General features: G+C 36.8%; 1 protein-coding gene across 1 annotated transcript in view; it reads left to right on the top strand.

Moving 5' to 3' along the window:
- B3GALT1 (beta-1,3-galactosyltransferase 1) overlaps positions 1-25782 on the top strand; it is a 568918-nt gene that overhangs the window by 211072 nt on the left and 332064 nt on the right. The window contains exon 2 of the mRNA XM_032286621.1: positions 3825-3925. The gene's annotated coding sequence lies outside the window, so the exon portion shown is untranslated. The remainder of the gene's footprint in view (positions 1-3824; positions 3926-25782) is intronic.

Raw genomic sequence — 25782 nt, forward strand, 5'->3', positions numbered from 1 at the left:
CTTTGAATTAATCTAAACTATGTATATGCATTAAAGATAATCCCCACATTTGAACCTCTGGAAAAATTTTGCTCCCAAGTCACTAGTTCAAAGACTTTACTTCTGTTTTCAGAACGTTTCAGTGCCATTAGTTACATTTTAGTGTCAATAGATGCATTAAGTTATAGCTGCTTAAAATTTGTTTTCAGGACAGAGAGATTATCATTGGATATAAGCCCTGCAGACTGAAGGTCATGGTATCTTTGGGACTTACTGGAGAAGAAAACCATGACAGTGAAAAACCATTAGAAATCATCTAGAATTCTATACCACAATTATGTATTCAATAGCTTGAGATTTGAGAAAGTCTTAAGTGCAAATATGTTTAAGATTCCTTGTATCTCATAAACTCAATATCATGTTTCCTTTATAGTGCCATATTTATGAGAAGGCAAATATAAAAGAACGACCAGGAAACACAGAGAACTGATGCTCACATTGGCCACAAGAAAGAATAGAAACCAAAAATATTAAAGTGAGATTGGGAGAGTAGAAATTGGAGAAGTAGAAGGAAAAATGACACAAGCATGTCAGGAAAATGTTCCATTATGTTAACTCCTTTAATTACCAACCATTTGGCTGTAGAATAAAAAAATATGAGATTGAAAAATTTATGTTTTGTTAAAATATGTACTCTTTTAAAAATATTAAATATGTGGAATGTTTACAAACAGGAACTATAATTCTTCATCAGCAGTAGAGGATTTCTTTTGAATTTATCACTGACCAGAGTAAGAAAGTAAGGAAACTGTCATTGTAGAGATAGGATTAAAATCTGACCATGTTTTCTGAGGATGTAAAATGGCTCACTTATTTGAAGTAATTGTTTCAAGTCCCACTTACTTTAGAGTTCAGAAGGCCATTTTTTTTTCCTGCCAGTAGAATGTAGCCCAAATCCTAAGATGCCTGGTCAGAGACTGGGAAGGTAATGTTGTGCATGTTTTGTTGATTAAATAAAAAACATTCAACATCCTTTATGGCATTGGTTTAAAGTAAGCTTCTCATTCCAAAGCATATTTTTGAACTACCCACTGTTATTAGCATGTTTCTTTTTATTCTTTAACAGATGTTGGTTTTCTTCTAGACAGTTTCACAAAATAACAATAGGTTAGACTTCCTTAGAAGGCTTCAAAATCCAGTAACTCTGTTATATGGTTCATATTTTATTTTTGTCATTTTAATTATATTCTTTCATCTGTTTAGTCTTATAAATGACTCTGCTCATTTTGGAAAGATTTTGAACAAATAGGTTAGAAAACCAATAAAGAAACAAGAGGATTTTTAATACTAGTTAAGCTATAAAATATTTTCACGTGCTTTAAAAATGGGATTGCCCACAGAAGGACTTCATTTTAAAATGTGAGTTTCATGGGAGTGAGGGGGATATATGTTTCTGAAAGCATTTTATATTGGAAAACGGGTCTATTCGTGGTTATACTTTGTTTGTATATCAAATACTGCACCTGTCACAAGCTTGGATTTATCGTGAGTATGCATAATGGTTGCTGTTGGGAAAGCCTGCAAATCCCCCATTGGCAGCAGAGTTACCAGAAGTAGATGCACCTGTCTGCCCAGCTGGGACTTGCTCATGGAAAAGAAGGTCATTTAACACCATGTTATTCCTGTGGACAGCTGTATATGTAAAATGCCAAAGGACATAGATGACCTAAATTCTGTTAAAAAAAAAAAAAAAGTCTTCAATGGCCAAACAAAATTTGATTTGAAAAGTATTTTGATGTTTTGATTCATTCGATTTAGAGCATATATAGGCTTGATTTAATAGAAAAACATCATTTGGTTTGCTTTAGTCTAAGCAGTCTTTTAGCTTTTAGTGATTCAGCAAACACCAATATTTTCGATGCACTTTGGCTTAGGGTTTAGTCTAAAGTAATTCATTCTGTTTTGATGCAGCTCTTGGTTAAAACATAGGCCTTCATCCAATGCTACAGTGATAATTTTCTGTTTTTGTCTATTTTAATTGTCTGTTTTCCCCAACAGACTTTAATGTCTATAAGAATAAAAGCCATGTCTATTTTGCTAACCATTATTTTTTTTCTAGCGCAATGCCATTATATTAATTCTGGGTATATTTGTGCTTAGTAAATCTTTCTTAAGTGGATAAATGAAAAAGGACTAAAGAATTGGTTTTGACTATACAGTTCATCTTAAAGACTCCCAAATTCAAAATTACATGGAAACTTTTGTTTGTCTATTGTTTGTCTCTTTGTTTTTTAATTTAAGTACAAGTTAGTTACAATAAAGTGTACAGATTTTAAGGTCACAGTTCCATGAGTTTTGTCAAGTGTATGCACCCGTGTAACCATTATCCAATCAAGATAGATAATTTTTTTGTTACTCCAGAAAGTTCCCTCTTGCTACATTTCTGTGAATTCCTCACAGCCAATATTTTGATTATCAGTATAGCTTATTTTTGCCTTTTCTAGAACTTCATGTAAATGTAACTATGTAGTATGCACTTTTTTGTGTCAGGCGTATTTCATGCAACTTTAAGGTTTTTAGATTTATCCATATTTTATAGATATTTAATTGAATTAATGAGAATCAGGAAATTACCCATGTTAAAAATAAAATTAATAATGAAAGACCGTGATATTACAAAAAATATATACTTTGTCCCTGTTTGGAGGATTTATTGATGACATTTTACCCAATCTACAACTATATGCTTTTAAGAATTCTGAAAATATGCAGAATGATTCTTTAGAGTTCAGAGGTACCATCAAACTAATGTCATTGTACTATGAACCTGCAAAGGCAGATCATTTGATGAACCAGGCAGATCAATAGGGGCACATTTTAGAGCAGATAATTCAGCCTGCGTTTTCTAACTTCTCCAGTTTATACATCACTACACCATCGGCATCCTTTTTCCACAACTTCTGAGGATAATGACCTATGTGTAACAGTTTTTAAAGGTTGAGGAAAGATTCCAAAATTAGATATTCCATTGAAAGACTTCTTTAAAATAGATTTTCAGTAATAGATAACTGGGGTGTAGAGGTGTTTGGGTTGAATTGCAAAGGGGTTTACAAAGAAACATAGTTTGCAGGCTGTGGAAAGAGGCTTGCCAAGTAAAGCCTGTAAAAAATGGATTCATTGAATTAGAACAGTCTGTGATCAACTGCCAAAGCCAGCTTATTTTTCTTGCGAGTTCCAGAAAAGAGTACCTGAGACTTTGTGTTGATGGAAGGCTATCTTATAGAACATGCTGGCAGAGCACACTTTTTCACTGGCTCAGGTCAGTATTATTATAGACTTGATGGGGTACTTCGGGTTTTAGTAGGGATTTTTACATCAGAAAGAATTAGGCATAGGAGATTAGGAACCAAAATGTGTTAGTTTATCATAGCAAAGTAAAGCAGCAAGACAGTCTTAAGGAAGCCACAGACAAGACTGGTTAGTACTAACAATATTCTACTTCTCTTGTGGAAACACTTGCTATTATAAGTGAGACCACAGAATAAAATTAATGTCTAGGGAAAGTAAGCAAATAATTGTAAAATTGTTAAAATGACTTTATAACCAGTAAAGACATCATTTATTCAAAGACGAATAAGGAGGAGATTATAATGACACAAAGGAAGAAAATTTCTTTTTAAATTAAGTGTTCTTCAAGGGCTAATTGTTTTGTGCAGAACAATCTGATATAAGATATGTGGAAATTTTAGGAAATGGTAAAAAGAGAATCTCTACAACTTGAAACAAAATGCCAATGTCAACTGAAGTACCTCCAAAGTTACTCATACGTTTTTCTTTCCTCTTAGACCCAGAAAAGACGCTTCAAGAGCTGCTCGATCCAGGAATGGAGAGATTTTGTGAAGACAAGGATGCTTCCTAAAATGAGGGCAGAAGTTTCCATCATAGGGTAACAGCCGATTCCTATTTTTGGTTTGATAGTCTTTGAATATTTACAAAACTGTGATATAAAAATAGGCACTATTATCCAAAATGTTAAGTATGCTCTGAATTTGCTTATAGCTTTGTAGTACTTCATGCTTTATACCTTTCATGTGAAATACATCAGAAAAAAACCCTCAGCAAATATTATCCTCACTTTTGGGGTAGAATGATATGTAGAAACAAAGGTAATTGCAAAGCATCAGTCTGACCACTTTGGAATAGAAGCACCATTAGCAGAGATTGCGAGGTGTTTTGTCAGCCTTCTTGCCAAGGCACGCATGGAAAATGATAATATTCCTAGGATACACTGAGGGGCTGCTCACAAGCAGAGACGACTGGCCCTGCTGAGCAGTTCCAGGGCTGAAGCCATGGCATCTTATTAGCACATCTGTATGCCATTGCGTTGGGGAGCTATGTTGGTGAGCAATAGAACCTTTCCTTTTCGAAAGTCCTACAGTGTCTGCTGCTTCTTACGCATGTCTATTATTGGAATCTGGACTTTGAGTTTTCCTTAGGAAAAAAATAAGACATTGGGTTCTAGATTTTCAATGGAAGTTAATTTTACCTAAAGATTGACCATTATTCCTGATCTTGTATCAAGAAACTTAATCTTGGAATTTTTCCTTTTTCCTCTCCATTAACAAAATGATAAAGATGCTCTTGCTTAAAGAGGTACATCTCAATTCTGGCAGGATCCCTTCTTTTGTTAGGATTCTGGAGAAATTTATACAAGACAAAATTTTGCCCCCTGGGTAATGAGTACTCCCCATAATCTGAGGTCGGTGTGTGTACTTTTAGGCCTCACTTCAATATTTGGTCTAGCCTGGGTAAGTCCTGATTCTGTTGTTTTAGTAGTCATTCAGAAAATCAGCAGATTCTGAACCTGACTCAAAGCTAGACTGAATATTGAAAAATAGTTTTCAGGCTAATGAGGCCTGAACACTCTGTAGTATTTGTTCTGTGCCTTATGCCAATATCATCACAGGTACCACCCAGGAGTAAGAAGTAACAACTGGGAAACCAGGAGTATCACCATGAAAAACTGCAGTAAAGTGTTCTGCAGTCACAGTTCTAGAAGTTGTCTCATCTGACTGGAATTATAGTCTTTATTTGGTTTGGTTTAATTTTAACAACTTCTGTGTCTTTGGTTTTCTTTTTGCCTTTTTTTTTTTACATTAACAGACTTTGAGTAGCTTTATGTTTGTAGAAAGATTAATTGGAAAGTACAGAGAGCTTCTACATAATCTTATCCCTGAACCCATGCTCAGTTTTCCCTATTATTAATGTCTTGTATTAGCATGGTACATTCGTCACAAGTGATGACTCAATATGGATAGAGTCTTATAAACTAAAGTCTGTAGTTGCATAAGGGTTCAGTCTTTGGTTGGATATTTTATGGGTTTTGACACACATATAATGACAAATTTCCATCACTGCTGTATCACACACAATAGCTTTGCTGCTCTAAAAGTCCCCCATCTTCCTCCTGTTCACTCTTTTCTCCCTCCACTGAAATTGGCAATCTCTGATCTTTTTACTGCTTCCATAGTTTGACCTTTCTGGGATGACATGTAGTTGGAATCAGGCAGTATGTAGCCTTTTCAGATTGGCTTCTTTTACTAAGCAATATGCTTTTAAGGTTCATCCATGTTTTTCTGTGGCTTAATGGTTCATTTGTTTTTATCACTGAATAATATTTCATTGGATGGAAGTATCATAGTTTACCCATTCACCTAATGAATGATATCTTGATTGTTCCCAAATTGGGAATTACTTTTTAAAGTCACTATAAATATTTGTTTGCAGATTTTTGTGTGGACAGAAGTTTTCAACTCATTTAGGTATATACAAAGGAGTATTATGACTGGATCAGGTGGTAAGAAAGTGTAGTTTACTAAGGAACTGCCAAATGTATTTCAAAGTAGCTGTAACTTTTTGCATACCCACGGGCACTGAAAGGACCCCCCTGTTGCTTCACATTCTCACAAGCATTTGGTGTTGTCAGTGCTTTGAGTTTTAGCAAGTCTAATAAGTATGTTGTGGCTTTTTATTGTCTCATGTTCTAACGTAATAAACTATAAAGGGAAAAAGACTCTGAATTCTGAACTACTGTGAATTTGTTCAGTATTCACTTTGTAATAACAGGGATCAAGAATCCGAGGTTTTCCCTGACAGCACCGAGATTAGTGTGTGTTGCATCCAACTGTGTGTGTGTGTATGTGTGTGTGTGTGCACGCACGCGTATGTTATAGAATACTTTCTATAACAGTATTCTCTGTTATAAAAAGAGGTCGTAATAGCTGAAGACTCTTCTAATAATACACCATTGAAATAAAAATATGCAGAAGAGATAAAAGATTCTGCCTTGTTTATGCGTATTCTATAGATCTTGATATTAAAATAGGCCATGTTTGATGCTGTTCAAAGTTAGCCTTCTGGCATGAACTACAGTGTTATATATGAGCCACATCAAATTAGGCAGTCTCAACTTTTGTGTTCAGTTAAATTTGGCCATGCAGGTAGAGTCATGAAAAGAGATGCTTCATGATCCTTTTATATTATAGTTCTTTTTCTGTATGTTTGATGCATGTTTTAGATTTGATTATATTATTTTGTAAACTTTTCTGATGATACCAACTTCCCTAGTAGAGGGTTACTTTCTCTAGTGTAAGGACCTCTCCTCTAATATTTCTATCTTCAAATATATCACAATGCTTACACATTTATTTTGTGAATATAGACAAAGCCCTACATCAATTACCATAGAGATATTTTAACAAAGTTCCAAAGATACCAGATAAGCTTTATAATTTAAGAAAAAGATAGGTAAACCATTTCAAGCCATGCAGGTAATTTTGTATAGTGATCAAAACTAACTTAGCAGAGTATGGATCTTGTCAAAAATTAAACAACTAACATTCTTACGCAGTTTTTATTTGCAAAGTAGTGTCTCAACAGTGACAGAAATGCAAAGATAAAATAGACATGTTCTCTACTTTCTACGAAAGATGGACTCCAATGCAGGAGGGTTGGGTACGGGAAAAAGTAGGTTGATAAGATGTGTGTTGCTATAATACCTTAAATCTATGCTGCAGATTTACTGAATTTGCATGTCAAATTTGCAGCATAGCATATAGAATGCTGAATTTTCAAATGTTAGTATCCGGAAGAGTTTCTTTGGTTCTTGTTTAAATTTTATTTTTCTAGACTTCACATCTAAATATCTGATTAATTTTGTAGTCATGATTCTCTACTTTTATCAAGCTCCTCATGTTTTTGTATTATTGGTGAGCAGTAGACTACACTTTAAGAAACTGATGTATAGCAGTTACAATTTTTATCCCTTTAGCGTGGTTTATGTTAGGAAATACTCCTAAGACTGAAGTAATAGGGAGATCATGCCTAAATATAGGAACCAAGAGAATATGCCAACAGGATTGAGTAACTTTATGGCTTATGATAGTGATATACTTGATTGCAGATTGTTCTAAGAGTCTGAAAATTAGAAAACAAACTCGTTGGAGAGACTAGCAAAAAATTGTGTCTCAGATTACAGCATTTAAAAAAACAATGAAATGTATATTTCTAAAATACAATAAATATTTAATAAATAGATTAAATGCAAAACAATTACATTTATATTCAATGAATTGTTTATGTAAAATATATCAATTATGATATTTATATTATGAAGAAAAAATAAATATCTAAGAAGTCTAAAATAGGGAAATGATGAAGTAAGTTAGTGCCCCCATTCCAAAGGAATGTTATTTTCACTGTTTTAAAATATGACAACATGTAAGAAGAATCTAAAATGAACTTATGTCAAAGAAAAATGAGAATCTTAACTATATGTGTGATATGCTTATATCTACATAAAATAGCATATGTGGTGAAATTTCAGGTAGTCTAATTCTAAAATTTTCCTAGCTATTTTATGGCACTTACAAAATCAAATGTTAGATTTTAAAATCTAGATGATGCAAATTAATAACCACAAGCTTTAGTCATAAATTTTTAATTTAAAAATAAATAATTTTTAAGTTAAATGGTGTTTTGAGACTTTTTTACTTAATGAGCCTAGGACAAACTCTAAAGTAGTGATACCCATATCTGGCAAATTATCAGAATCATTTGGGAGACATTTTGAAAACATAATTTGTTTTTTTTTTTTTTTTTTTTTTTTTTTTTGAGATAGAGTCTCATTCTGTCGCCCAGGCTGGAGTACAGTGGTATAATCTTGGCTCACTGCAACCTTTGCTTTCGGGGTTCATGCAATATTCTCCTGGGTCAGCCTCCCAAGTAGCTGGGACTACATGTGTGCACCACTATACACAGCTAATTTTTGTGCTTTTGTTTTTTTAGAGATGGGATTTCACCATGTTGGTCAGGCTGGTCTCGACCTCCTGACCTTCTGATCCACCTATCTCAGCCTCCCAAAGTGCTGGGATTACAGGCATGAGCCACCACACCTGGCCTCCAAAAACAAATTTCTTAAAAATTGGACAAGTAATTCAGTTTCTGCAGAATTGACTTGGGGCCCTAGAATCTGAATTTGTTTAATGTTGTGCCATTGTCTTTACTGATAAGGGATAGATGACAACCACTGCTGTGGGTAGACAATTTCTGTGTTCAGGGCTTTCTGTAAGTTACATATATATGATAAAAACAAAGACAGGGTAAAATGATGTCAAATTCTAGACTGTTTAATGTTTACAACACAGTAAATATAGCAGAAATTCAGAGTAGGAAACCATAATAAGTAGGATTACTTGGGAGGGCCTTCTAGAACAATAACCTCATAAGCATTGGTGGCAGAGCTAGGAATGCAGAAACCAAAAGCTTCATCATCATTTAACAACCTGGATGGGAAGTGATGAGGAAGTGAAACTCGGAACACTTAGAGATGGCAATGAAGAAGTGGTGCTATTTTGCTTTTTTTGCCAGATTTCTTACCAATCAAAAGTATAAGCCATATACCCCTTTCCCAGAGACCCAGATCCCTTCCCAGGCTTTTCCTTCCAGGTTTTATCCTAGCTTTTAGGCAAGGGATGCTGTCAGGGAAAAGATGTTGCTCAGAATTTTGGGATGAGAGGGCCTATAAAATCCATAAACCAGTGTTTCTTATGGTGAAGGGAAAGAAGGTGAGGAAAGGCACCTGAGAATATTTGTGGAAGACAAAACATTTATTATTAGTATTTACGAAAAGGAATTATGGCTCTTAAAAGGCATAGAATCAATTGCAGAGCAAGTTGAACTTGAACCTTTAAATATAGGTGCGATTTGCTTTTCCAGAACATGAAAGTAGAAGGAAGAGACGTTTCAGTGATGGGACCACATGCCCCTGAGTCAGTCAGCCAAGTGTCTTTCTTCTGTGGTCTCGATTACTTTTTTAGTACAAATTTTGTTTAAGCTTTTGTTCTTCCAGTTCACTTGCCTAAACTGACAGTAAATTATTTTTATCACACATAGGACCTAGGTCTAGGAGGTCAACTATTCCTTAAATGAAAAAGCCAATACCAACTTGGCTAAAGTTGATTGAGGAGTGGGTGCCCATGAGGCTGGATATGATTGGTAGTCATATTGAGCAGAGCCTTAAGTTCCAGAAAAAGGAATTTTGACTTGGCCTTGCAGTGAATGTTTTTGAGAAGGTTAATGAGAAGATAAATTTGGGTGTGAAGAAGAAAATCAGCCGGATTAAAGGAGACGGGTTAAAGAGTGGGGTGGAAAGAAATGTAATTAGCATACTAATTGGCTAATTGCCATGAGAAGAAACTTAGACTAGGCTGTTGGCAGTGAAAAGAGAAAGAAGGTAGTGGATATTATAAAGAAGTTTTTAAACTCAATTAGGGTAATAGCCGTTGATCACCTTCAAAGTGCCAGTCACTGTTCTACACCAGTGAACAAAATAAAGCATATTCTATCAGGATGTTATGGACTAAATTTTTATATCCCTCTCAGAATTCCTATGTTGAAATCCTAACTCTCAGTGTGATTACATTAGGAGATGAAGCGTTTGGGAGGTAATGAAGTCCGGAAGGTAGAGCCCTCAGGAATGGGATTAGTGCCTTTACAAGAAGAGGCTAAAGAGCTAGTTCCCTCTCTTTCTACCACATGGCAATGATACATTGATGGTCTGTAACCCTGACGAAGGCTCTCACCAGAACCCAACCATACTGGCACCCCAATTTCAAACTTCCAGCCTCCAGGACTGTAAAAAGTACATTTCTGTTGCTTATGAGCCACCTTTATAATGATATTTTGTTATAATGGCCTGACCTACGTAAAGGGTAAACAAAAAGAGCGATATCTAATAAAGAGAATTTAAAATGTATAATGTGAATTTAGAAATGTTGAACAAAAATATGAAGTGAGCAAAGGAAAGGAAATGATGGGGGATGGACAACAGTTACAATATTAAGTATGTTGGTTAGAAGAGGCTGCATTAAATAGGAGGTATCTGAGCAAATATTTGAAAAAAGTGAGAGTGAGTTAGTACCCTAAGGGAAAGTATTCCAGAGAGAAGGAAAAGGAAGTGCCGAAACTCCAAAGTAGGAATATGCCAAGTGTGTCCCAGCAAAATCCACATTTTGAATTTAAAATCTCTTTTTAGGCAAGATACTCAGTTGTACCAATCACCAACTACTAAAATAGAGTATTTTTCCCTGGGAAAGGATATTCCTTCTTAGAAGTTTTGCTTCAGGCTAGATTGAATTGGGAAGAAAGAGATAAAAAGAAGAGTTAATTAAGGAGTAAGCCATGTCCATAGTTAAAGAAAGTGAGAGAGATTGGAGAAGTAAGAAAAAACAGGATTGTGCCTGTCCTTGAAACTGTATTAAGAGGGCTTGGCTAAGAAAAGGAGACTCTGAGGTGACAAATGCAACAAAAAGATTAGGAAAAAGAAAGACTGGAGAAACAAGAACCCCTGGGGTGTTATAGAGGCCATTGATGACCTTAGAGAGAGTAGTTTCAGTTGATGGAGAGCACAGGCTTCCCAAGTACTCAACAGCTCATGTTTTCTGTACTAGATATAGAGAAAAAGCGGTGCTTTTAAGCATTAGTAGTATACTAGCCAAAGAGTATATGAGTTTTTAGCTGCCTGTTAAATATATTTTAACAATGTTTTTAAATCTGTCTCGGTTAAAATAAAAAAAGTGCGGACAAATTTGAAAGACTAAAGTTAAATGTGTTAGGCTTCAGACTTAAAGGGTGTGCAACTTCTGCTCCCTTTTGCTCTTACCATCTGCTTTAATTTTATAGCAAAGCCACGTATTGACGTGCTGAAGAGCTGAGGTCTGTACATGCTTTGGCAGAGTCATGTGTTGCAGTATTGCTCAGTTTACAGAAATTTTCCAGCCTGAAATACGGCTTTTGTCAGGTCATCACCATAGCTTGTGTTTTATTAATGTATCAAGGCTTTTTTATAGGACACATTGATTTTGTTTCACTTGAAAAACTAGAAGAAACACTTTATTTATTATTGTAATTTAGGTTCTGGAGTACATGTGCAGATCATGCAGGATTGTTGCATAGGTACATACATGGCAATGTGGTTTGCTGCCTCCATCCCCCCCTCCATGGGCATTTCTCCCCATGTTATCCCTCCCCAACCTCCCCACTCCCTGCTGTCCACCCCAGCCCCCGCAACAGACCCCAGTGTGTGATGCTCCCCTCCCTGTGTCCGTTTGTTCTCATTGTTCAACACCTGCCTGTGAGTGAGAACATGAGGTATTTGATTTTCTGTTCTTGTGTCAGTTTGCTGAGAATGATGGTTTCCAGATCCATCCATGTCCCTACAAAGGACAGAAATTCATCTTTTTTTATGGCTGCATAGTATTCCACAGTGTATATGTGCCACATTTTCCTTGTCCAGTCTGTTATCAGTGGGCATTCTGGTTGGTTCCAGGTCTTTGCTTTTATAAACAGTGCCACAATGAACATACGTGTGCACGTGTCTTTATAATAGAACAATTTGTAATCCTTTGGGTATATACCCAGTAATGGGATTACTGGATCAAACTGAATTTCTATGTCCAGGTCCTTGAGGAATCACCACACTGTCTTCCAAATAATTGAACTAATTTACACTCCCAACAGTGTAAAAACGTTCCTGTTTCTCCACATCCTCTCCAGCATCTGTTGTGTCCAGATTTTTTAATGATCGCCATTCTAACTAGCGTGAGATGGTATCTCAATTTGGTTCTGATTTGCATTTCTCTAATGACCTGCAATGATGAGCATTTTTTCATATGTTTGTTGGCCTCATATATCTTCTTTTGAAAAGTATCTGTTCATGTCCTTTGCCCACTTTTGAATGGATTTGTTTGTTTTTTTCTTGTAAATCTGTTGTATTTCTTTGTAGATTTTGGATATTAGCCCTCTGTCAGATGGGTAGATTGTGAAAATTCTTTCCTATTCTGTTGGATAACGTTTCACTCTAATGATTGTTTCTTTTGCTGTCCAGAAGCTCTGGAGTTTAATTAGATCCCATTTTTCTATTTTTGGCTTTTGTTGCCATTGCTTTTAGTGTTTAATCATGAAGTCCTTGACTATGCCTATGTCCTGAATGGTTTTGCCTAGGTTTTCTTCTAGGGTTTTTATGTTTATAGGGTCTTATGTTTAAGTCTTTAATTTGTCTGGAGTTAATTTTAGTATTAGGTGTCAAGAAGGGGTCCAGTTTCTGCTTTCTGCACATGACTGGCCAGTTTTTCAGCACCATTTATTAAACAGGGAATCCTTTCTACATGGATTGCTTTTGTCAGGTTTACCAAAAGATCAGATGGTTGTAGATGTGTGGCATTGCCTCCAAGGCCCCTGTTCTGTTCCATCGGTCTATATCTCTGTTTTGGTACCAGTACCACACTGTTTTGATTACTGTAGCCTTTAAGTATGGTTTGAAGTCAGGTAGCATGATGCCTCTGGCTTTGATCTTTTTGCATAGAATTGTCATGGCTTTGCGGGCTCTCTTGTGGTTTCATATGAAGTTTAAGGTGTTTTTCTTCCAGTTCTTTCAAGAGAGTCATAGGTAGCTTGATGGGGATAGCATTGAATCTATAAATTACTTTGGGCAATATGGTCATTTTCACCATATTGATTCTTCCTATGAGCATGAAATGTTTTTCCATCTGTTTGTGTCCTCTCCTATTTCCTTGAGCAGTGGTTTGTAGTTCTCCTTGAAGAGGTCCTTTACATTCTTTGTTAGTTGTTTTTCTAGGTATTCTATTCTCTTTGTAGCAGTTGAATGGGAGTTCATTCTTCATTTGGCTCTCTATTAGTCTGTGATTGGTATATAGGAATGTTTGTGATTTCTGCACATTGATTTTGTATCCTAGGACTTTGCTGAAGTTGCTTATCAGTTTCGGGAGATTTTTGGCTGAAACAATGGGGTCTTCTAAATATACAATCATATTGTCTGCAAATAGAGACAATTTGACTTCCTCCTTTCCTAATTGAATACCCTTTATTTGTTTTTCTTGCCTGATTGCTCTGGCTAGAACTTCCAATCCTATATTGAAGAGGAGTGGCAAGAGAGAGCATCCTTGTCTAGTGCTAGATTTCAAAGGGAATGCTTCCAGTTTTTGCCCATTCAGTATGATACTGGCTGTGGGTTTGTCATAAATAGCTTTTATTATTTTGAGATATGTTCCGTCGATACCTAGTTTATTCAGAGTTTTTAGCATAGAGGGCTGTTGAATTTTGTCAAAGGCCTTCTCTGTGTCTGTTGAGTTAAACATGTGGTTTTTGTCTTTGGTTCTGTTTATGTGATGGATTACGTTTAGAGACTGGCATATGTTGAACGAGCCCTGCATCCCAGGCTGAAGCCAAGTTTATCATGTTGGATAAGCTTTTTAATGTGCTGTTGCAATCAGTTTGTCAATGTTTTATTGAAGATTTTTGAATCTATGTTCATCAGGGATATTGGCCTGAAATTTTCTTTTTTTGTTGTGTCTCTGCCAGGTTTTGGTATCAGGATGATGGTGGTCTCATAAAATGATTTGGGAAGGATTCCCTCTTTTTGTATTGTTTGGAATAGTTTCAGAAGGAGTGGTACCAGCTCCTCTTTGTATGTCTGGTAGAATTCAGCTGTGAACCCAACTGGACCTGGGCTGTTTTTGATTGGTAGGCTATTAATTGCTGCCTAAACATCAGCCCTGGTTATTGGTCTATTCAGGGTTTCAACTTATTTCTGGTTTAGGCTGGGGAGAGTGCAAGTGTCCAGGAATTTCTCCATTTCCAGATTTACAGGTTTATGTGCATAGAGTTATTTGTAGTAATCTCTGATGGTAATTTGTATTTCTGTGGAATTGGTGATGATATCCCCTTTATTGTTTTTTATTGCATCTATTTGATTCTTCTGTCTCTCTCTTTTTTAATTAATCTGGCTAATGGTCTATTTTGTTGATCTTTTCAAAAAACCACCTCCTGGATTTATTGATTTTTTGAAGGGTTTTTTGTGTCTCTGTCTTCTTCAGTTCTGCTCTGATCTTAGTTATTTCTTGTCTTCTGCTAGCTTTTGAGTTTTTCTGTTTTTTTGGTTTTTTTTTTTTTTTTTTTTTGAGATGGAGTTTCACTCTTGTTACCCAGGTTGGAGTGCAATGGCGCGATCTGGGCTCACCGCAGCCTCTGCCTCCTGGGTTCAGGCAATTCTCCTGCCTCAACCTCCTGATTAGCTGGGATTACAGGCACATGCCACCATGCCCAGCTAATGTTTTGTATTTTTAGTAGAGACGGGGTTTCACTATGTTGACCAGGATGGTCTCGATCTCTTGGCCTCGTGATCCACCCGCCTCGGCCTCCCAAAGTGCTGGGATTACAGGCTTGAGCCACCGTGCCCGGCCGCTTTTGAGTTTTTTTGATCTTGCTCCTCTAGCTCTTTCAATTTGATGATAGGGTGCCAATTTTAGATCTTTCCTTACTCTTATATGGGCTTTTATTGCTATAAATTTTCCTCTAGACATTGCTTTAAATGTGTCCCAGAGATTCTGGTACGTTGTGTCTTCTTTCTCATTGGTTTCAAAGGACATCTTTATTTCTTCCTTCATTTTATTGTTGAAATGAAGGAGCCAGTTGTTGAAATTCAGGAGCCAGTTGTTTGGTTTCCATGAAGTTGTGCAGTTCTGAGTTGGTTTCTTAATCCTGAGTTCTAATTTGATTGCACTGTGGTCTGAGAGACTAGTAGTTTTGATTTCTGTTCTTTTGCATTTGCTGAGGAGTGATTCCAATTATGTAGTCAATTTTAGAGTAGGTGCAATGTGGTGCTGAGAAGAATATATATTCTGTGGATTTGGGGTGGAGAGCTCTGTAGATGTCTATTAGGTCCACTTTGTCCAGATCTGAATTCAAGTACTGGATATCCTTGTTGATTTTCTTTCTCATTGATCTAATATTGACAGTGGAGTATTAAAATATCCCACTATTATTGTGTAGGAACCTAGGTCTCTTTGCAGGTCTTTAAGAATTTGCTTTATGTATCTGCATGCTCCTGCATTGAGTGCATATATATTTAGGATCCTTAACTCTTCTTGTTGCATTGATCTTTTTACCATTATGTAATGCCCTTCTTTGTCTCCTTTGATCTTTGTTGGTTTAAAGTCCATTTTATCAGAGACCAGGATTGCAACACCTGCTTTTGTTTTGCTCTCAATTTGCTTGGTAAATCTTCCTCCAAGATTTTTTGAGCCTATGTGTGTTCTTGCATGTGAGATGGGTTTCTTGAATGCAGCACACTGATGGGTCTTGACTTTTAATCCAATTTGCTAGTCTGTGTCTTTTGATTGTGACATTTAGCCCATTTACATTTAAGGTTAATATTGTTATATGTGATTTTGATCCTGCCCTTTTGATGCTAGCTGGTTGTTTTGCCTGTTAGTTGATGCAGTTTCTTCATTGTGTTGAAGGTCTTTACAATTTGCTATGTTTTTGGAGTGGCTAGCACTGGTTGTTCCTTTCCATGTTTAGTGCTTCTTTCAGGAGCTCTTGTAAGGCAGGCCTGGTGGTGATGAAATCTCTCAGCAATTGCTTGTTCATACAGGATTTTATTTCTCCTTCCCTTATGAAGCTTAGTTTGGCTGGATGTGGAATTCTAGGTTGAAAGTTCTTTTCTTTAAGGATGTTGAATATTGGCCCCCACTCTCTTCTGGCTTGTAGGGTTTCTGCTGAGAGATCTGCTGTTAGTCTGATGGGCCTCCCTTTGTGAGTAACCTGACCTTTCTCTCTGGCTGCCCTTAGTGTTTTTTTCTTCATTTCAACCCTGGTGAATCTGACGATTATGTGCTTTGGGGTTCCTCTTCTTGAGGAATATCTTTGTGGTGTTCTCTGTATTTCCTGGACTTGTGTGGTGGCCTGCCTTGCTAGGTTGGGGAAGTTCTCCAGGATAATGTCCTGAAGAGTGTTTTCCAGCTTGGATTCATTCTCCCTGTCACATTCAGGTACACCTATCAAATGTTGATTAGGTCTTTTCACATGATCCCATATTTCTTGGAGGCTTTTTTCATTTCTTTTCACTCTGTTTTCTCTAATATTGCCTTCTCATTATATTTCATTGAATTGATCTTCAGTCTCCTTTCTTCTGTTTGGTCGATTCAGCTATTGAAACTTGTGTATGCTTCATGAAGTTCTTGTGTTGTGTTTTTCAGCTCCATCAAGTCATTTATATTCTTCTCTAAGCTATTTATTCTAGTTAGCATTTCATTTAACTTTTTCTCAAGGTTCTTAGTTTCTTTGCATTGGGTTAGCACATGTTCTTTTAGCTCTGAGAAGTTTGTTATTACCCACCTTCTAAAGCCCGTTTTTGTCAATTCATCAGACTCATTCTCCATCCAGTTTTGTTCCCTTGCTGGTGAGGAGTTCTATCCCTTGGAGGTGGAGAGGCTTTTGGTGTTTTCATCCTTTCTGCACTGGTTCTTCCCATCTTTGTGGAGTTATCTGCCTGTGGTCTTTGAAGTTGGTTACTTTCGGATAGGGTCTCTGAGTGGATGTCCTTTTTGTTGATGTCAGCGTTATTTCTTTCTGTTTTTTAGTTTTCCTTCTAACAGTCAGGCCCCTCTGCTGTAGGACTTCGGAGGTCCATTCCAGACCCTGCTTTCCTGGGGATCACCTGAGGTGGCTGCAGAACAGTTAGGGTTGCTGCCAGTTTCTTCTTCTGCTATCTTTGTTCCAGAAGGATGCCTGCCAGATGTCAGCCTGAGCTCTCCTTTATGAGGTGTCTCTTTGAATATACGGGGGTCCGAAAGCTGCTTGAGGAGGCAGTCTGTCCCTTATAGGAGCTCAAGTCCTGAGCTGGGAGCTCTGTTGTTCCATTCAGAGCTACTGGGCAGGTACATTTAAGTCTGCTGCAGCAGAATTCATAACAACGTCTTTTCCCAGGTGCTCTGTCCTGGGAAATTGGGGCTTTGTTTATAAGTTCCTGATGTGCTACTGCCTTTTTTGAGAGATGCCCTGCCCAGCAAGGAGATGATAGTCTAGTCACAGTGTGCCAGCAGAGGTGTTACTGAGCTGCCTTGGGCTCCGCCCAGCTGCTGTGTAAACTTCCTTACAGTTTTCTTTACAGAGGTACAGTTAGGACTGCCTTGGTAATGGCAGTCTGCCTCTGTAACTGTGGACTGCCTCAGTATTGACAAATTGTCTCGGTAATGGCAGACTGCCTTCGTAATGGCGGACTTCCTTGGTAATGGCCGACTGCCTAGTAATAGTGGATTGTGGTGGACTGCCTTGGTAATGGTGGATGCCCTTTCCCCAACTGAGCTGGACCGTTCCAGGTCAAGCTGTGCTTGCTGCAAAACTCTCAGTCCAGAGTGTTTCAGATTGCTGGTCTTTGTGGGGGTGGGACCCGCCAAGCCAGATCACCTGGCTTCCTGTTTCAGCCCCCTCTTTTTCAATTGAATGGGTGGCTCTGTCTACCAGGCATTCCAGGGGCCAGTTGAAACAGCTGCCCAGATTTGTGTGAGTTTTTGTGCGGAAACCCACCGCTCTAGCTGAAACAGCCATGCTGGAAACTTGTGGGACTTTTCAGCCCAGGAATCTCCTGGTGTGTGGGCAATAAAAGCTTGTTTGGAAATGCGGTGATCAAAACACTTTATAAGATTAAGAATGGAGGCTGTCAATTGAGAGCCTCTTCAGTAACTCTTTACTGGATTTTTTGTTTGTAAGAATTAAGATATAGGAATAAGCAATAACTCAGTATACTTTCTATAGAAGTATAGATATTTTCAGGGACTTATGAAATTGGTAACAGTAAGCTTTGTTTCCTGCTTTCTCTGCTATGACCTAAAATTCATTTTTAAAAATATCTTTCTATGTTATGTAGCAAGCCTACCAGAAAAAGTACTTTGAAAGAAGTAGGAGATTAGAAATTTAAAGAATGGGAAGAGATCTTAATATAAGAAAAGAGGCTGGCTTGTTATTCTTGGAAACAAATTGAGAAATGTATTAAAGTGGATGTGATAGATGGTAGGAGTCATCTGGAATTTCAGGATTAGTTATAAAGAACTTTCTGGAGAAGATTCAATTCATATTCCAAGTCAATCCTTTGCCCCCATTTCCTTAGATCTTCCTGAAGATCCCCATCATACTGCCCCTATTAAAAACCACTGTCAAGAAATGACCCACTATCAGTCTTTTATAACTTCATAACTTCACACGAATTTTAATCAGTGTGTTACTTCTCCAAAGAGTGATTACATTTTAAACAGGAAAAGAGGGTGGTATCTCCATTTAAAATAATTACAATAACAGCCTGCTTGGTCTGTATGTAAGACCTGGAGAATTTTGTTGGTCGTTTTTTGAGTTGGTGGTTGCATTTTTATATTTATTTTTGCTTCCATTTTATATTAAAAGAACTCTGTAGTTCCCATAATTGCAACATGATGAGATTCTCATTGCCTTTAATTAACCTGCTTTTTTCTTTCTCAACTCCACAATTAACTTGGCTAAATTTGTTAGCAAATGAAAAATTCTGACTGTGCTATTTGCATGTTGATTTTACTATCTACTATTTGATACTTACATCATTATGTTTTAAATGAAACAAATCTTAAAATCAGAACTAGATTTTATATTCTGTGATAAAAATCACCACATTTTCCCCTAAGGCATCATCTCTGAAATGAGTTTTTTAAAAGATAGCTCTATTGGTTTTATTTCTTGGAAGGGAAAAATGTCAGTCAGAGTAGAAAGATAGTGATCTAGTATGTTTGGTATTATGAGACTCAAGGATTTAGCAGTAAAACAAAATCTTTATTAAAGAAAAAAATGAGCATATCATATTAAGAAGAAGAGAATTGAATTTCTATATTTGATGGCAAATCTGGCAGCACTAGAAGTGGATACTTAAAAGCCTTTTAAAAACTTTTTATTTCAATTAGTCACTATAATTGCATAAAAACCAGAATTCTTAATTTTTATAAGTACAGAAATATGCATGGTTTTTCCCCCCCTTTCACTATCTCGAAATCCATAAGATGATGTTTGATACAAGCAGAGTAAAGAGAGAACATAACACTTAGAGAAATAAATTACAGTTTTTCTTTTCCCCAGCAAAAAGCAACAAAATAACAATGTAGGTAGAGGAAATAAGTGAGCCAATTGAGAGTATATAGCTGGGCTGAAATCTGGAGATACCGCAATTAAATTAACTTGATGGTCCTTTCTACCACTAGAAGCTTAAGTAAAATACTGGCAGGTCGGGGGTGGTGCCAGTGAGGGATGATGTGTGTATATGTGTGCTGTGTGCGTGTGTGCTTATGCATGCAAGAGAGACAGTTCAAGAGAGACAAAATGGCTTTTGTTGCTTTGGAAACATCGTTTCACCTTCTTGCTTCTGAATTTTTCTGAGAAAACTATCCACTTAATATCACAATAGCCTCACAGGAACAATTCAATAGTTCCTACTAAAAGCCTATAAGGACTCTCAGGATAAAAGATGCAGTTTTGCAAAGGCATTCTGAACTTCTGTCAATCTTAATTGAATGAATTGAAAACCAGATGGGCTTATTTATCAAGTCATAGATTGCAGAAGGCAAGAAAAATTATTAAGCAATTATTAAAATGCTAGTCAAATAATGACCAAACAATTACAGGTTGATATTCTTCAGTAGCACTTCTTCTAAAACATGGGTTCAATATGACCAGTTTTATTTCACCACTTTAAACAACTAATGAGAAAAAAAATTGTGTGGGGTGTCATTGAGATTACCTTTGCAGCAAATTTTCTTCCATTGTATTTGGTCTATGAACTGAGGGAGTAGAGCTGGCACCCCTCTCAGTTTGGCCATATCTAAATTTTCTGGTTATGTTCTTCCCTAGAGTAACTGCAGACATCTAAGAGGCAGTATGCTACACAAGGATCTCAGATGGAACTTGACTTAGGAGGAAAAAGAAAATTGCACATATTGAGCTCATTATTAAGGCAACAGTGTTTGCCTATTGCTATAAAGTTTAAACTTAAAAGAGAGCAACAAAACCAAAATAAAAACCAATACATTTTATTTACAAAACACAAAAAAGATTTTTAACATTATGAAACAGTTTGCATTAGACTTCCAGTTGTATGTAAACATAAAATCAATTTGATGATTTCCAAATGTTGAAAGCTTTTTGCTTCTAAAGGCAGCTCTCAGAAATGTTAATTCACGCATCTACAACAGAGAAAAAATGTCACTGAGGCTGAGCAACCACTGGGCTACTCTTGGAATAATTAAATACCTTGAACTTTATGTTAAAGTGCCTACTTGTTTCTCGGCATTAAGCCTTTAAAGTAATATTGAGTTTGAGACAAGTACATGAATGAATTGCATATGGCATTTATGGCAAGACTTTGTGTCTCATTTCTGTTCTACACTCTTTTTTTTTTTGGAGACGGAGTTTCACTCTTGTTACCCAGGCTGGAGTGCAATGGCGCAATCTCAGCTCACCGCAACCTCCGCCTCCTGGGTTCAAGCAATTCTCCTGCCTCAGCCTCCTGAGTAGCTGGGATTACAGGCACACGCCACCATGCCCAGCTAATTTTTTGTAGTTTTAGTAGAGACGGGGTTTCACCATGTTGACCAGGATGGTCTCGATCTCTTGACTTCGTGATCCACCCGCCTCGGCCTCCCAAAGTGCTGGGATTACAAGCGTGAGCCACTGCGCCCGGCCTGTTCTACACTCTTAAAGTGTTAATTCCTTTCACGTTTTAAGCGTATTCGTGAAATAAGTGTAAATTAAGTCTTACATAACTTCTGCATTCTATTTTTATCTCTTTATAGTGGAAACAAAAACTAAAAAACAGGCATGGTTCATTCATTCATTTAACAAATATTTACTGAAAGTTTCCTGCAAGGCACTGGACACATTATTAAAAGTTTATATTTTCATAGGGCGGATATGCATTAAGCAAAAAATTTCACTAGTCTTTTTATAGTTATAATTATGAGAAATGCTTTATAGAAAAGAACAAGGTAAGATGAGCAAATATAACAGAATGCCTTAACATAGTCAGAGGGGTGACTCCCCAGGAGAAAGATCAGTGAAAGTAAGGAGAATATCCAAAGAGAAGCAACCAGAATATTCTTTTCTTTGGATATTACCAAAACAGCAAGAGGGGAATCTGGGCCCATGATCTAATCACCTCCCACTAGGCCCCTCTTTCAACATTGGGTATTAAAATTTGACATGAGGCCAGGCTCAGTGGCTCACGCCCGTAATCTCAGCATTTTGGGAGGCTGAGGCTGGTGGATGACCTGCAGTCAGGAGTTCAAGAGCAGCCTGGCCAACATGGTGAAACCTTGTCTCTACTAAAAATGTAAAAATTAGCCAGATGTGGTGGTTGCCACCTGTAATCCCAGCTACTCTTGGAGGCTGAGGCAGGAGAATCACTTGAACCTGGGAGGCAGAGGTTGCAGTGAGCCGAGATCACTCCATTGTACCCCAGCCTGGGCAATAAGAGCAAGACTCCATCTCAAAAAATTTTATAAAAATAAAAAAAATTCGACATGAAATTTGGGCAGGAACACAAATTCAAATCTTATAATTACTTTATAACATGTAAACTATTTCACGGTACTTTAAAAGTTAAGGTTATTGACACTGAAACTTCTTAAATTTTCTCTTTGTAATCTTCTACCCAATCATGGACTCACTCAGTTATTATACAAATTATTACAAGCAGTGAATAAACCCAATAGGTATTTATGGGTGACTTTTTTGGGGAAAATTTCAAGGGTGCATATACTTTAAATCAAGATCTGCAGAGTGTCTGGCTAACACAAAGATTCCCTTCACTTCACCACCAACCAGGCTTATGCTGGTTCCTGAACACTGGCAAAAAGTGAAAAAGCTTACTGTTAAGCTTTTATTGTGTTAGACTAAAGCCTCCAATAACTGATATATTTCATGAAATAATGTCAAAATAAAGTAGCTTAACACCAAAAATTCTTTACAGTAAATGTTGTCTCCAGCCTACATTTTCAGCATCGTTATCCACTACCTGCTGACACAAATCTACATTTTCACAAGACCTACTCTTCCCTTAAGTATCTCACTTCCAAGAAACTCCCCTCAACTTAAATGCCCACCCAATTTTTCTTTTTCAATAGCTGATTCATTCTTCATATCATCACTGGCCACCTCACTCCAGAGCGCTCTTTTTCTAAATTCCAATTTTAAAAATCACAAGAGCTTTCTAATGCCATTCCATATTCCTGGATGCCCATCCGCTTGGTAACACTTATGAAATGGTCATTGCATTCATTGTATTAAAATTTCAAATGTTACTTGTTATCCTTACTGTATGCATGAGTTCCATTTACACAACAGAGCCATATATTTTCTTATATTCTAAGTGTCTTTTTGTTTCAAATTCCTTTCTAGCTTTTCTTTAAATCCTTACTTTGACCATCTTCAGTGCTGGGTTGATGAAGCAGACAGAGACTTAGCAATAATCACCAAGCAACGAAACTATTGCATCAACACCAAGAACTTCCTGGCCTCCTTGGCTAATATGCAGTGGGCACAATTTCATAACAGATTAATTGCTACCAATCATGAAGAAGTTAACATACTCTCAGAATATAGAAGCTGTACTTGAATCACAATGAAGTTTTGTTAATTCTGTGCCAAGTCTATAGACTGAATGTCTTCTATTATTTAGTTGGCCTTATTTACGTAGTGGTAATCATTTCCTGAGACTGTGCAGAACATTAAATTGGAATGGATATCATTCTAGTCTAGAGTCTATATCCTAGAATTAGTTATAAGTAGCTCAAGATTAGATAGTACATGCAATTATATGTCAACCATGAAAATAAGCAAACCCAGTCTTCAGGATTCCAAAATAAATAATCTCAAAGGTCCTGCTTTTATCTGTTTTGTGATTGGGTTGCAAGGGAAGGCAAATTATAAGACTATATGACCATGAAAATGACTCTTTTCTCTTTAGTGATAAAGAAAAAGTAGAAAGAAAATTACTTATCAGAAAGAAGTAACATCCTTCAATTTTCATTGATAGATAACTGATTAATGAAATGATGCATCTGTGCAACATAATACAGTCATACACTGCATGATTGACATTTTTCTCAGTGATAGCTGTATGTATGATGGTGGTCTCACAGATTATAATATGATATTTTTACTGTACTTGTTTAATGTTTAGAAATGTTTTAATACACAGATACTTAGCATCATGTCACAGTTGCCTACAGTATTTAGTATGGTAACATGCAGTACAGGTTTGTAGCCTGTGCTAACATAGGAACAACAGACCATGCCACATAGCCTGGATGTATAGTAGGCTATACTATCTAGGATTATGTAAATATACTCTATGATGTTTGCCCAATGACAAAATCACCTAACATTGCACTTCTCAGAATGTATCTCCATTATTAAGTGATACATGACTATATGTATAGCCATAAAGGAGAATGAGCATATAGTTCTGTATGCATTGATATAGAGAGATTTACAAAATCTATTAAGAAAACAAAGCAAGGGCAGATCAGCAAGTATGGTATGCTACCATCTGTATAATAAATAAAAAGGAATATGGGTGAATCTACGTGTATGCAAAGGGGGTATTGGGAAGATTTCACAATGGGCTGGTTATGCTGGATGCCTTTGGAGGAGAGTAGAGCTGATTAAAATGAAGGGATGAGAAGAAATTTTTTTTTACTGAATTCAATTTGTGTGTTCCAAATTTTGAACCTTGTGGATGTCTTAATAGTAAAAAATAATCTTTAAAAGTTTCTAAATAGAAATAAAAGGGGAGGAACAAAAGAAAGGAATAGTTTTCTTAAGTATGATAGGACCATTGAAGGTTTTCTAAAAACAATAGACTTGTATCAAGCCTATAACAATCTGAAATAACATCTTCAAAGCCCCTCTTCTTGATATTAACGTTCACATATTTATCAATGGCTGGGTTCCAAAAATGTGATTAGAGACTCTAGGGAGAAGAGATTCTAAGGAGAAGATAAATGATTCCTTATAGAAGAGCATGAAAGTAGATACCTGGAAATCTGACGTAGTTGATCATGAGGTATTCAGTCTATTTAGAGTTTGAGCACATACTCAAGATGTGGTAGAGAGCTGTCTAGAAATCTTTGATACCCTGTTCACAAAAATATATTTTAGATCCAAGTGGGAAAAAAATAATACAACTGGGGAAAAAATGTAGACCCTCTCTACTGAGTAAATCATCTTAAAGACAGACACTAGGCCATGCACAGTGGCTTATACCTGTAATCCCAGCACTTTGGGAAGCTGAGGCACGGGGATCACTTGAGGCCAGGAGTTTGAGACCAGCCTGGTCAACATAGTGAAACCCTGTCTCTACTAAAAATACAAAAATTAGCTGGGCATAGTGGTATGTGCCTGTAATCCCAGCTACTCAAGAGGCTGAGGCAGCAGAATTGCTCGAACCTGGGAGGCAGAGGATGCAGTGAGCAGAGATCGCACCACTGCACTACAGCCTGAGTGACAGAGCAAGACTCTATCTAACAACAACAAAAAAAGACATACTAATTCCATTCATTCATGGTTCAAGCAACACCCTAAAGCGAATATAGATTCTCCCTCCTTTGTATACCAATAGCAAACCTTGTACACCTCTATTTTCATATAAGTCATGCTGCCCCTGCTGGCAGATTTTTCAGTGTGATTGTTGTCTTTAAAGAATCTTTATTTTTCACCATTGTATCGAAGGCATGTAATAGAGTAAAATGTATAGAGATTTAGTATCTGTTCAAGGAACGAATGACTTTGAAAGGAAAAGGAGACTATCCGAAGTTAAATACTTCTTAGAAAGATGATTTAGAATACAATTTGGTTTGCTGAAAAGTGGGTTACCACCCTATAAATAGAACTTACAGCAAATAAAGCGAATCCTTAGGGAAAAGTATTACATAGGAAACTTGATGAGCTGATAAGAGAAAACTTTAAATTAAACTTTGTGGGGTGAGGAAAGAAAGAAGTAAAACCACATACTATGAATTATAACAGACATTATATATACTCGGGCATTGAAGCATGCAAGTACCAGTATTTCTGGCAGGTGAATAAGACTTAGAATTTATCAGGGCCTTATTTTCTAATACAGAAGACACATAATGCAAACAAATATCCACAATAAAAGTAGCATGTGGCATAATACACATATAGATAAAATAACCATGTTGCTTGGCCTTAAAGTATGAGTTGGATTTGGATGGTGGAGAAAGTTAATCCGTATAGGGTAATTGGAACAAGTGCATGGGTGTATGTTTAATGGTATATACTGCAAACATCAAATTTCATTGACTGGAATGTAGCATGTATAAAGCGAAAGAGTAGAGGATGAACCCTAAA

This window comes from Sapajus apella, unplaced genomic scaffold (genome assembly GCF_009761245.1).
Source record: "Sapajus apella isolate SASKATOON/1434 unplaced genomic scaffold, GSC_monkey_1.0 scaffold18, whole genome shotgun sequence".
In the NCBI taxonomy this organism is placed as follows: Eukaryota; Metazoa; Chordata; class Mammalia; order Primates; family Cebidae; genus Sapajus; species Sapajus apella.